The sequence below is a fragment of the Natator depressus genome, chromosome 5 (genome assembly GCF_965152275.1).
Source record: "Natator depressus isolate rNatDep1 chromosome 5, rNatDep2.hap1, whole genome shotgun sequence".
Taxonomy (NCBI): Eukaryota; Metazoa; Chordata; order Testudines; family Cheloniidae; genus Natator; species Natator depressus.
Window position 1 is genome coordinate 54706400 of NC_134238.1, and position 14375 is coordinate 54720774.

A 14375-nucleotide genomic window follows, 5' to 3' on the forward strand; every position below is an offset into this window, starting at 1 on the left:
TTGACTGTTTTACAAGGCTGATATACTGGAACAGGGGAGGAAGGAAGCCATGTGATTATGGCCCTATAAAGGAATTCTGGGTTGAGTCCTGGGTCTGCCACAAATTTCTTTTGTGACCTTTGGTAAATCATCCAGGGTCAGATTATCATCAGGCCTAAATATAGTTACACCAACTGAGGATCCTTCCTATGTCTCAGTTCCCCATCTCTAAAATGAGTATAATATTTACCTGTTTCATAGGGATACTTTGAGGATATATTCATTAATGTTTTTGAGGTACTCAGAGACTTCGGTAATGAGAATCATAAGTAAAGTCATTAGAGTGATTATCCTAATATATATTTTCACAACTTGTTTTGTATACAACATCAAACAGAATGAAATGTGGTGGTGTAAAACAGCCAGAAGCTCAGTTCTGAAGTCCTTGCACAAGCATAGCGTAGATCAAAGTTTCTGGGAATTGTGTGTGTGTTTGCAAGGTCTATATCAGTTGGAAAGATAGTCCTTGTTTGTGAAGGTGTAACCTATCTATCACTTACATAGTGTGGCTCTGTCCCTCTCTAGTTGCTGGACCATATATATCTGTATGAATCAGCTACTGTCCTTGAGCTAACGCAAATGAGTCTTTTAGTTCTGGCAGTGAGTAGAGACTTATTGTTTTAGAACCAGAGATCCTAGTTTCAGCCTCCACTGCCAACAATCCACCCACACTGGCATATTATGAGTGAGTGCAGCCAGCTGAGGGTGGCAGAGATCTACACTAGGTAAGTGTGGGTTACACAAGCCAAGGGAATCATACACAGTAATCCACCAGCACAAGTTGTCCTGATCTTTTTAACTATAATTTTAGACCAGATTTTCCAAGATGTGCAATTTGTGTGCCCAGATACCAAGGTTGCACTCAAACTGGACATTTTCATGTGCAGACAGCCTGTTAGGTATCAAAATAGTTATTTATGTGCACAAATACCCTAGTTATGCATTCAGTCTTGCTATTTGCATGCTATTTTAAGTGCATACTCTTCGACATTGACTTGCACAGAACTTTGAAAATCAGATCCTTTGTGTGCACTTTAACTTGAGTCTTACCAAAAATCTGGGCAGTGGGTAATTAATCTTGATCAGGAAGATTTATTTCTGTTTGCTTTATATTGTTATTCATATAATTAAAATCAGTTTTACACCTTAGGCTATATTGTTATTTGATCTCTCTGGGCTACAATGACTACATCTAATTTACTCCAAGAAAGCTCACTCATACTGAGCAGCAACATAGTTCATTTAAGGTATAGATTCTGCCACCCTTACTCTGACTCAGTAGTACCTTATTCCAAGTAACTCCATTGATTTCAGAGGGACTATTCACTGAGTTAATACTACTCAGACTAAGTAAGAGAGGGGTATCTGGTCCTTGGTTTGTACAAAACCATACAACTTTTAATACAAGGATTGAAAAGATATTTTGACCTTCTACTCCTGAAGACATAAATGGATCACAGGAAGAAGTTATGAGATATTTTTCAGAAAACATCCACCTCTCATAAAATCTGGTCTTAAAAAACTCTACAAGCATAGCGTTATCCTATTCAAATATATGAAACGTCAGCTCAAAAATACAGGGACCATGTTTTCCATATCCACAGTAAAAAAAAAATCCTGAAAATGAGGGAAAAAACCCATTGCTAATAAAGAATCCTCATTTTAATCACACGTTTTCTTCATTACTTCCATATTTTAGGTGATATAAAGGGAGGAACAATTATTGCCTTGTTCACTTTGATTTATTTGGCTCAATGCCTCCTTACCTAGCTAATGTAAAATAAACTGTGCTACATGGGTCATTTATGATGGGATTTAATAAGATGCTTTTTATTTCCACCCTGCAGGGAAACATATTAGTTTTCTAGCACCTGGCAAAAAACATTTCTTTCATTCTCTCTTTATTTTCATTCAGTAGAATTCAGTGAATGAGGTAATTTAAAGCTACAATGAACACATTGTCATTAAAGGACAATCTACTAAAACAGGACTTCAAACCCCAGAGGAGAAAATGATGCCCAGATGTCAAAATGAGGAAGGTCATGAGCAAGCCTGACTGGTTCCTAACTTCCTGTGAACATTACTATGTAAATGAAGTCTTGTTCTTTTTCATTGTCTCAAATTCTAAATGTTTTCCCATCTCCAGACATGTTATTTACTAGCAAAGTAACATAATTTGACAGGTATGTAAGGTAATCTTCTGGGTAAGGCAATAGAAGCTAGGAATCTGGTTTTCTATTAGTTTCCTGCCATAGACTTCCTAGTGACCAATTTAGGTTGGCATTTAGGTGCCACTCTTTCAATGGCATTTGCGGGCCTAACTCTCTTAGAAGCCTTTGAAAATCCAAGACTTAAGTTCTTTGTGCTTCATTGTTCTGCTCTGTAAAATGGGGATAATGCCTACCTACCACGCAGTGATGGCGGAAGGTTAAGTTAACTGATATTCCTAAAACAGTTTCAAATCCTTAGATGGAAGGTGTTATATACAGTCAGTGCAACAGTTGTAATCTGGTGCCAGTTGCAAACCACTATAGTTATGCTCGCATAACAGTTTCTATTAAAAGTCCCAGATTTTAGTCGCTCCCAGCATTCGCAAACTTTGATATTTAAGATAACACTTTCCATGTTTGATCTTAGCTTGGTAGTCATTTTTGAAATTGGGGAGGAGAAGGAAGAGGGAGAATACTTTTCCTCTTATAAAAAAATCTCTTGTAACCCTCTTGGACAACCTACATATGAAACAGCTTAGGGATGGTATTTCTCCATCTCAGGGAATGTTGGATTTGATTGCATTTGAAAATCACATATCAAGCAGCAGATTTCTCATTAAGTTTATAAAACACACACTGCATAACCACTGTTCAATGCATGTAATGTGCTTTCCATCTGGGCATGACCTACAGAGGATATGGGTCTATTATACCTCTCACCTTGGAAGCTTACTCTTTAGCTCAGACTGTAGAAATGTATGCTGTCAGATCTAAAGAGCCCTAGTTCAATCCCTGGTGTTGGCCAAGATAGTCACTACCACTAATTATTTAGTTGGTGTTGGTCCTGCTTTGAGAAGGTCGTTAGACTAGATGACCTCTTGAGGTCTCTTCCAACACTAATCCTGAGGTCTCTTCCAACCCCAATCTTCTATGATTGTATAATTCTACCACAAGTTTTTGTAGATAACAACAATGTACTATGGTCCTGATCCTGCAGTGAGTTCCATGCAGGCAGACCCCTGCATCTACACAGAGTCCCTCTTATATCAATGGATCGCAACACAGATGCAAGGGTTGGAGACAAGTAAGGTGCAGTCATGCCTAGTGGTTGGATCAGGAATCAGGCCCAGCGGCTAGAGCAGGAGTTGGTAGCCAGGAATCATAGCTGAGAGTCAGAGACCAGAGACAAAGTCAGGAAGCGGAGCTGAGGATCAAAGCTGGGTTACCAGGAGTGAAGCAAAGCAGGAGTGGAGCTGGGTCCACAACTGGGAACAACCCATCACAGGACTTATCACAGCTATGGGCAAATGCTGTGAGCTGCCACAAAACTCCAGCTGAGCCTGGGCTTAAGAGCTCATCTGCTGCTTCTTCACACCAGTCATGCAGTACAGCAAATCAGGTAGCCTGCTACAGGCCAGCTGTGCTCATTAGAATCCTGGCTCTGCTGCAGGCTGTGATTCCTGACAGCAAGGTTGTGCCTGTGCAGGGGTCATTGCAGAATCAGAACGTAAATGCTTCCTTACTCCCCTAAGGCCCCAGCTTGTGGATTTTCTCCAGGTGCTCTACACCTTTGTGGAGTGTTTGGTCAAGCTCAACTGGACCCTGACTGAACCCGTCAGCTTTAGGAGAGGGTGTGTGAAGGCTGTCCACCGTCAGGCCAACTCTACACTCTGGCCGTCAAGCCCTCCCTGCACAGCCAGAGTTGCGGGTGGCCTTGTCAGCGTACGATGATGACCTGCTCCTCGTGGTCAAGGCCCCGAGAGACCTGTGCCGGGTGTAATGCCCATACAAAGCACACAAGATCTTTTTATAGGGGAGAAGGCAACATGCCACATTTATTGAGAATACAGCAGTTAGCATATGCTTTTTAGTCACACACACACACACACACACACACACACACACACACACACAGTTCCGCCAGTCAGCGTTATAGTTACCAGTCCAGAGTCTGAATCAATCAATTGTTCTTTTGAGTCCAAACCAAGGGGAATTTCTGGCGCCATTCCTCAGTTTGCAGGGACTATAATGCTGCAACTGGCCTCTCTCTCTGCCTTTTGCTAGTAATATCTTGTGGTCAATTTTCCCAGAATGGGGAGGGGGAATATCCACATTCCATAAGATACCCCTGGGTATATCAATTACTATGCTATTGGTGAACAACCAACCTGAGCCCAAAAAATTCTTCTCCTACACGAGTGGAGGCTTGCCAGGCGATCTACTCGGCGGCCTCCTCCACCCGGGTCAACTGGGTCAAGAACTCTGGCCTGGTGGTCGGGGATAGGTGGCAGGCGAATTCCCTCCCACCCACGCTTCAGGCCATTCAGTGAAGCACTGGTCCACTGCTCTATCTCTATCAGAAAGCGTATACTTTTCTGCCACACATCCTTCTCTGCCGGAGAACTGGCAAGGCTTGGAGGGCAGGGTGGGTGAGAGGCTGCGGAGGTGGACAGGACTGCTCCAGTTCCTTTCCCTCTGGGAGAGGGCACTGGTGCTCAATCAGCTAATCCTGTCCATGCTCTGGCACCAGCTTACCACCCTGATCCCAGCCCCTGGTATCCTGGTCCACCTCCAGAAGTTGGTTCTGGAGTTCTTTTGGCCAGGACTGCACTGGGGCTCTGCAGGGATCCTGTACCTCACCCTAGAGGAAGGAGGATAGGGCCTAATCTGCCGTCATGCTCAGGTCCATGTCTTCTGCCTCCAGGCCCTGCAGAGACACCTTTATGGTTCAGGTAGTTCGGCGTGGAGCATGTTGGCGCATGCCTTCCTCCACTGCCTCAAAGGGCTCTGATATGACCAGCAACTCCTTTATCTCCATTCAAGAGGTCTTCCATGAGACTTCTCTGGGCTGCTGGTCTTCTACCAGGACGTCCTCCAGACTTGGAAACTGGTTTTGGCAACCAGGTCTGCGGCAGCCACAGAGAGAGCAGATCTCCTCGCAGAGCCCCAGCTACACATCCTCCATATCAGTTTGCAGGAGTCCCTCTCAGTGCACCAGAAGTTGGTCCTGGCAAGAGTTACCAGAATCGGAGACCTCCTGGACTATGACCAGGGAGACTGGGTGGACCCCCCTGGTGCTCGGTCAGTGCATGGAGCTCTCCACCCGGCATGTTCTTTGGGAGGTGAGGGCACTCGGTTTTACCTCGAGTGGGTCCTGTGGGAGCATGCTCCCTGCCCACCTCTCACCCTGGGCCCTCCAGTTCTTTTCATTGGGCCCCTGTCCTGTGAGGCCTCCTCCCCCCAAGCTGTCCCCTCCACACACTCCAACCCAGCTGTGCGACCTGCAGCTGGTTTGCTTCTGAACCACACCAAGGGCACATTTGTACATGCTTGTGTTCCATACTCTCAATTTCCTCATTCTGTGTCCTGTCCTGATACTAAGTGGCGAGACCTATTGCCACCTATTGAAGGTGAGGAACCCCAGTGGCCCAGTCTGTATTCCACCTTGGTCCCACGGCCTTCCGTGAAGCATGAGGGAGACCCTGGCACACACCTACCTTGAGTGCACCAGGTTGCAGCCCCTCTTCTGGCTCCTCAGGACCTATTTTTGCATTTTTTGGCTGCCCTTCTCCCCCCACCTTCTCATAGATGCACACCCCATCTGTGGCCCCATGAAGTCGTGAGACGTCCTCATCAACCTCCTTTGTTTTATATGATTTTGTTGTTTTGGCATTCCAATAGTACCCTAGATAACAAGGGTGGTGCCCACCTATGTATACTCATGTCTCCCCCTGAATAAGTAGCACAGTTATTTAGTATCATGTCACTAAAAGACAACTTTATGTTTCCTTTTACATTGTTCCCTCTGCTGAAAATAAAATAATTTGAATTCCAGACATATTGTCTGGATGAAGATGAAAGCCACATGTTGGCTGATTAAAAATACCTTATCTTTATCCTCTTAGTTGAAGCCAGACCATTTTATCTCTAAACACCATGCCAACAAGACCAGAAAGCATCCTTGTATAACACACAAGAAGAGATTTATTATTATTCTGAGGAACAATGCAGATTGTTTTCTCTTAATTTACATGAAATCAAAACATCCATTTTTAAGTAGTTAATACACATAAACAACATACTTTAGTGTAGAGGTAGAGAATAAACTAATGCTTAATTTTAAATGGTTTCCTCTGTGAGTAAGTCTGCCAAGAAGATACTTCTTTATTCTCCTGCAGTGGTAATCCCTGATGTTTCATTTCCTAGAGGCAGTACTTGTGGGTCTGAAATAATAGCATGGTTATGCGCTTATTTAATGACATAGGTGGTATAACAATACATCCACCCAATCCATACACAATCCCCAGGTGTTCTGATCTATCCATATCTTCTTGATTATAATACTGATGATTTTTTCTGAATGTGACATAAAATTAGACTATACTATGGGAACATTGATGTGAGCTGGGGGAAAACTTAACCAAAGTTTGGAATTATATTTTTCAACAATTTGAGCCACTTCAAAGTTGAGTTAATAAGAAGTGCTCTTACTGGTGAGAAATGCAGCCTTACAAACCACAGGTTATATATACACACCTTGCATTCTGGTCCTGCAGATGATCATAAAAAGTTAAATATTAGAACAGCTAAATAACAAGAGGAAAGATGGGCTTGTGCTTAAAGCACTGAACTAGGATTTAGGAGATTTGGATTATAGTCCCAGTTCTTCCCTAGTTTTCTTGCGTGACCTTGATTGATTCCCCCATCTGTAAATTGAAGCTCATTATATTCCCCTGCCTTACGGACGTGTCTTGAAGTGCTCTCATATTATAGTAATGGGCACCATGGAAAAATCTAAACATAAAGCTGAAAATTATCCACTCAAGAAAAATGAAATCTGTGACAGATATGTATTCTGGTGCAGAATGCAGCAATGGAAAGACATGTGATTCATATGTGACTGATCTGAGCCTGAAAGTCTAAACCTACCTCTTATAATATTTAACCTTCACTGTAAAAAGAAAAGGAGTACTTGTGGCACCTTAGAGACTAACAAATTTATTAGAGCATAAGCTTTCGTGAGCTACAACTCACTTCATCAGATGCATACAGTGGAAAATATAGTGGGGAGATTTTATATACACAGAGAACATGAAACAATGGGTGTTACCATACACACTGTAACAAGAGTGATCAGGAAAGGTGAGCTATTACCAGCAGGAGAGCGGGGGGCGGGTGGGAACCTTTTGTAGTGATAATCAAGGTGGGCCATTTCCAGCAGTTTACAAGAACAGTAGGAAGGGAAATAAACAAGGGGATATCGTTTTACTTTGTGTAATGACACATCCACTCCCAGTCTTTATTCAAGCCTAAGTTAATTGTATCCAGTTTGCAAATTAATTCCAATTCAGCAGTCTCAGCCATGCAGAACACAATGCCATCCACAGCCTCAGAAACAACTCTGACATCATAGGAGGTGCTGTCGTCAACATGAATAGGTCAGAATATGAACGAGAGGCTGCTAGGCAGCTCTCAACACCACTTTCTACAAGCCATTACCCTCTGATCCCACTGAGGGTTACCAAAAGAAACTACACCATCTGCTCAAGAAACTCCCTGAAAAAGCCCAAGAACAAATCCGCACAGACACACCCCTAGAACCTCCATCAGGGGTATTCTATCTGCTACCCAAGAGCCATAAACCTGGAAATCCTTGACACCCCATCATCTCAGGCATTGGCACCCTGACAGCAGGATTGTCTGGCTATGTAGACTCCCTCCTCAGGCCCTACGCTACCAGCACTCCCAGCTATCTTCGAGACACCACTGACTTCCTGAGGAAACTACAATCCATCGGTGATCTTCCTGAAAACACCATCCTAGCCACTATGGATGTAGACGCCCTCTACACCAACATTCCACACAAAGATGGACTACAAGCCATCAGGAACAGTATCCCCGATAATGTTACGGCAAACCTGGTGGCTGAACTTTGTGACTTTGTCCCTCACCCATAACTACTTCACATTTGGGAACAATGGCCCCACAATATGCCAACATTTTTATGGCTGGCTGAGAACAACGCTTCCTCAGCTCTCGTCCCCTAATGCCCCTTCTCTACTTGTGCTACATTGATGACATCTTCATCATCTGGACCCATAGAAAAGAAGCCCTTGAGGAATTCCACCATGATTTCAACAGTTTCCATCCCAACATCAACCTCAGCCTGGTCCAGTCCACACAAGAGATCCACTTCCTGGACAATACACTGCTAATAAGTGATGTTCACATAAACACCACCCTATACCGGAAACCTACTGACCGCTATACTTACCTACATGCCTCCAGCTTTCATCCAGACCACACCACACAATCCATTGTCTACAGCCAAGCTCTACGATAAAACCGCATTTGCTCCAATCCCTCAGACAGAGACAAACACCTACAAGATCTCTATCAAGCATTCTTACAACTACAATACCCACCTGCTGAAGTGAAGAAACAGATTGACAGAGCCAGAAGAGTACCCAGAAGTTACCTACTACAGGACAGACCCAACAAAGAAAATAACAGAACGCCACGAGCCATCACCTTCAGCCCCCAACTAAAACTTCTCCAGAGCATCATCAAGGATCTACAACCTATCCTGAAGGAGGACCCATCACTCTCACAGATCTTAGGAGACAGGCCAGTCCTTGCTTACAGACAGCCCCCAACCTGAAGCAAATATTCACCAGCAACCACACACCACACAACAGAACCATTAACCCAGGAACCTATCCTTGCAACAAAGCCCGTTACCAACTGTGTCCACATATCTATTCAGGGGACACCATCATAGGGCCTAATCACATCAGCCACACTATCAGAGGCTCATTCACCTGCACATCTACCAATGTGATATATGCCATCATGTGCCAGCAATGTTCCTCTGCCATGTACATTGGCCAAACTGGACAGTTTCTATGTAAAAGAATAAATGGACACAAATCAGATGTCAAGAATTAGAACATTCAAAAACCAGTCAGAGAACACTTCAATCTCTTTGGTCACTCGATTACAGACCTAAAAGTGGCAATTCTTCAACAAAAAAACTTCAAAAACAGACTCCAACGAAAGACTGCTGAATTGGAATTAATTTGCAAACTGGATACTATTAATTTAGGCTTGAATAAAGACTAGGAGTGGATGTGTCATTACACAAAGTAAAACTATCTCCCCTTGTTTATTTCTCTTCCTACTGTTCTTGTAAACTGCTGGAAATGGCCCACCTTGATTATCACTACAAAAGGTTCCCTCCTCCCCCCGCTCTCCTGCTGGTAATAGCTCACCTTTCCTGATCACTCTTGTTACAGTCTGTATGGTAACACCCATTGTTTCATGTTCTCTGTGTATATAAAATCTCCCCACTATATTTTCCACTGTATGCATCCGATGAAGTGAGCTGTAGCTCATGAAAGCGTATGCTCTAATAAATTTGTTAGTCTCTAAGGTGCCACAAGTCCTCCTTTTCTTTTTACGGATACAGACTAACACAGCTGCTACTCTGAAATCTTCACTGTGTTTCAGGAACATAATATAGTTGGAATATAGGACAAAAAAAGTAAGGGAACAACTTAAGAGCATCAGTTTACAGTGAAGGATTTTGTTAAGATCTGTCAAGCTAGTAATCTAACTCAAACACAAATAAAATCTTTGAAGGAAAACTGCTCATAGCAGTAGACATAATGTCAGACAATGGTTGGTGTAACAGAACAAGAACAAGAAGAGAGCTTTTCCTAATGTATGGAGTGAGTTATATGGGGACAGTCATGATGAGGCAACAGTTACAGTGTGCTCAGAAGTGTAAGTCCGAGCATTCTCCAGCGTACGTAAAGCAATGTGAGTAATGCGAAGGCAAAAATCTTTTTGCTAAGATGTACTTAACTAACTAACTAAATAAATAAAACCAAAGGCACTGGAGGTGTATGGGTGATCCGAGAAAATGACAGAAAGAAACAATGTTCCTTGATTCGGTGAACTGTACGTGGCCAGAGAGAGTCGGTAACAAAAAGGGCTGAGGGAAATGTTACTATTTAATACAGTTCAGCTGGGAGTTCAAAAATGAGATTGGTTCCTCTACAAGATCCCATTTCTCCACTCATTGAAATCAGTAGTCATTTTGGATCAGACCTCAAGTAAATAGCATGATACTGCCCTTAGAGAGGGCTACAGAGGATTATGATTTATTATTTTACTGAAGCAAACCTTACGTCAAATTGCCAACTTAAGGGAGCTCAGGCAAATAGTTATAAGAAGTTATTTATGGTCAGATTTTTTCTTATCTCCTGGAAGTTTGCTATTGTAGTCAGGCTTACTTTAATAATAAAAATATAATCTGTGTATCTTTCTTTAAGGGTAGTTTTGTGTCATTTACTTGTAGAGGAACTAGCCTCATTCTGAGGCTCCCTACTGGGTTATATTAACTGATAACATTTCCCTCTGCACCATTTTAAAAACACTGTGGCTATGTACAGTTCACTGAACCAATGAACATAGCTTCCTCTCTCCTTGGATCACATGCACATCTTCAGTGCCTGTGGTTTGATTTTTTGTAAAGCACTTCTTAGCAAAATGGTTTGTTTTTACAAGTAGCAGAACTAAAAGTCCATAATGAGATCAATATGTTACAATGAAAGGAGTGGGCTACCTGCAAGTACAGCACAAAGGTAATGTACAGTCTCCGCTTTTCATTGTGATATCAGAAGGAAAGGAACTGCTATTGGGAGATCTGGCATAAGAACAACAGAGATTAGTCAAATGTGTCTGTATAAAAGCAGCTATTAATGAATACACTTTCTTAGAGCAAATGGGGGGCAATGCACGTCAAAGAAAGGAAACCAGAGATCTAATTCAGATAACAGCATGAGTCCCACATATCTTTACTGAATTTGATATACAGTACTACCATTTATTTACAAAATGAGATGTAAAGAAAAAGCACAATCTGGAATTCATTTGCTCCACATAGAGTTCCAGTCCTGTCATGAGAGGTCTTGTGCAAACAATTGGATCAACTGGTAAGATTAAATGTCAGTAGATCAGTAAAGGAGCCCACAGATTGGGTTAATTTACAGTGATCTTTGTTAAAAAGAAAAATGGTATTTAGGCATGGACCTAAAGGATTTAGATATGCTCCTGTGTTGTAAGTGCTCAAAGCAAACATTAACCCGGGAAATTGTTAAACCCCCAAGGGGAAGGAGATAGTGAAATGGCTGGAGTATGTGTCTTCTCAAAGCTGAGTTCCTCATACGGTTTTTAAAAATATAGCTAAACCAGGACAATGACAAACGATATACATCTAATCCATCATTTGGCTGCTGTTGCTATCAGTATATCCCCTTTGGCATAGGCTCATCACCAAAGATATTTTATAAAGTGATGTAATAACGTGATGCAGTGAAAAGGAAGGTGATGCAAGAGTACAAAGGCTCTGGAGAGGATTCAGCTGTATGGGCTGAAGCTAAGTAAAGAAAACACAGTTTTCAGTAACTGAAATCACTTTCTAACAGCTTAAGCTGACAACAGAAGGAGAGACAAAACACAAAGGCATGCAGCCAATAGCTGTACATTGTGACTAGCAGTTAAAGTAGAGTGACAAAAAGGGGAGTGCCCATCCCCAACCACCAGGGAGCAGGGAAGCTATTGATGAGCAATACTTATCCAAGCCAGGGAGAGGCAGGCAAGCCAGTTCTCTCTCGCTACTTTTAGCTTCTTCCTCTCACTTTACCTCTAATCAGCAGCATCATTTCAGAAAAAAATCGGCCCCGGGGGTGGGGAGCAAAGTTGTGTCAGCATCCCCACTTCCACCTCCCAGCTGAGGCCACAGCTACTCGTAGGGAGGTTAATGGATCAGTTCCGTCTGGAGGTGAGTGGGGAGGTGGTGGGCTGCTCTTATCCTAGGGAGTAGGAGGGTTGTCTCCCCGATGGCTAACTCGGGGCCCAGCTCACTCCGTGCTCAGCTCTGGCCCAGGCCACAGCCACTGCCATGCCTGCTTGCTAGCTGGCTGGCGGGGAGAGGGGGACAGTGCTGACAATGTGGCAATTAGGAGCCCCAGTTCACCCCAGAGCAGCCCAAACAGGTCCAGGGGAGACACCACATCACTGGCTGGTGAAGAGCTATGAAAAGTCAGGAGAAGAGGGACAAACCAAGGTCTCAGGGGAAAACTTCCCCACTGCAAATGACACCCCTGATTATCACACAATAATACATGCTTTGTTATGTTTTGTTCCTCCAGCCTGTCTCATTTAAAAAGACAACAGATGCTCAAAATTAGGTAATTCTGTCTCATCATTTCAGAACCCACAGGTCTTGTCTGAGATCATGTTTAAACATAATTTGTTAATCAATAAAGTCAGGTGAAATGCGTTCACAACTGACTGGCCAGTGTAGAGAAGGACAAGTCACATCCAGCATCTTGTTAGCTAGTTGAAAGGTAAAATATTTCCACCGTCCTAATCCCACTAGAGTTCACCCAAAACTAAGTGACATGGTGCGGATTATAACTTGCCCTTGTCTACACTGGCCAGTCATGATCACATCTGCTAAATTGACTGTTGAAAACAGAGACCCAAATTCCCCCCAAATTGTCCACTGAAGTCAATGCACTTATACCAGCAGAGAGTTTGGTCCTGATTACAGGACTATACTACCCAGTGAAGACAAGGCCACCGTGATCCCACAGTCTGTGTGACTGCTTTCCAGCTGAAGCTTTTCAACTTCTTGGATAGATCAGAACAAAAGGGGACAGTATACTCACTTGAGCTACATGTGTTCTTATCTTCCATTAACATGCAGCAAGGATGGAATTAAATATGACTTATAGTGCTTGTACTTAGCTTCTAAATCCGTACGTGCTGGTAGAGTACACACTAAGTACTAGTAAACATGCTCGATTTACATCTGCACACCAATAAAACCTTGATGTAGTCATCCTTAGCATAAACTGCCATCTCTTCCTCAACCCTATAGCTACTAGGGTTAACAGTATAAAGAAAATGATGGCTCACATTCAGACTGTACTGTGGCCTCTCTTCACTGTACTGCTTATGGAAAGCATCTTGAATGCGGAACAGCTGGCTAGGAGGGGCTCACCCCAGCATAAGAGGATCCTCCAAGGATGTACCATTAGCAGGGTTGCCTCCATGCCACCTATGCCTATTCCAGCCACAGGGTGTGATGTTGCTAGAGGTGTGGCCAGAGCTTCCTCATTTTCTGTGGGTCCCTGTCTACTGTACTAGCCCTCTTGGGGCTATTGGCGGCCAACAAATGTAAGAGAAAATCACAGATTTTCTAATTTATACTGAGCAATCAGACCAATCTGCAGGTTTTTCTGACTTACACCATGGGACCAGGATCTGGAAAGCTCAAAATTGGCTTAAAGGCACTTTTTTCCTGGCTGGTAGTGTGTATTGGCTCAAGCATTGCTGTTTATTGGCTGGGGATCTCTGCTGGTTTAACTAATCACAGGCAAACTGAATATATGCCCATAATGGGTGGGATTTTCAAAAGAGCCTAAGGGATTTGGGAGCACAAGTCCCATTGAAAGTGAATGGCGCTCTTGAAGAGCTCACCCAATTTCACTATTTCCCAGTTTTGTAATCCAATCAGCAAACTACCCAAGGCCTGCTGGAAACAGTCCCTTCTGAAAGATTTCTGCAGAATACCTGGAAGAGTTCAGTGAAGCTTGCACTGCCATGGCTCTTGTTCTTCCACGTCTCTGAATAAATGAAGGATTTCAATCTCCAGTGCTACCAATTAGGTGCATGTGCACATGCATATGCACATACGCAAACAGTCCCCAGCTTCTCACATGGTGCAGTACATTTGCTCTGCTGTCCCAGAAAACAGACGAAGGGAAACTATTGATTAAAGTTACTACATAATCCAGTGGGAATTTAGCCTGAACCTGGACTGAGTAAAGTCTTCAGAAGTGGTCTAGCCCAAGGGTTCTCAACCTTTTTCTTTCTGAGGCCCCCCCAATATGCTATAAAAACTCCACAGCCCATTTGTGCCACAACTGTTTTTCTGCACGTAAAACTAGGGCCAGCATTGGGAGTAGCAAGCAGAGCAATTGCTCAGTGTTTCATGCCACAGGGGGGCCTTGCGAAGCTAAGCTGCTCAGGCTTCGGGTTCAGCCCCAGGTG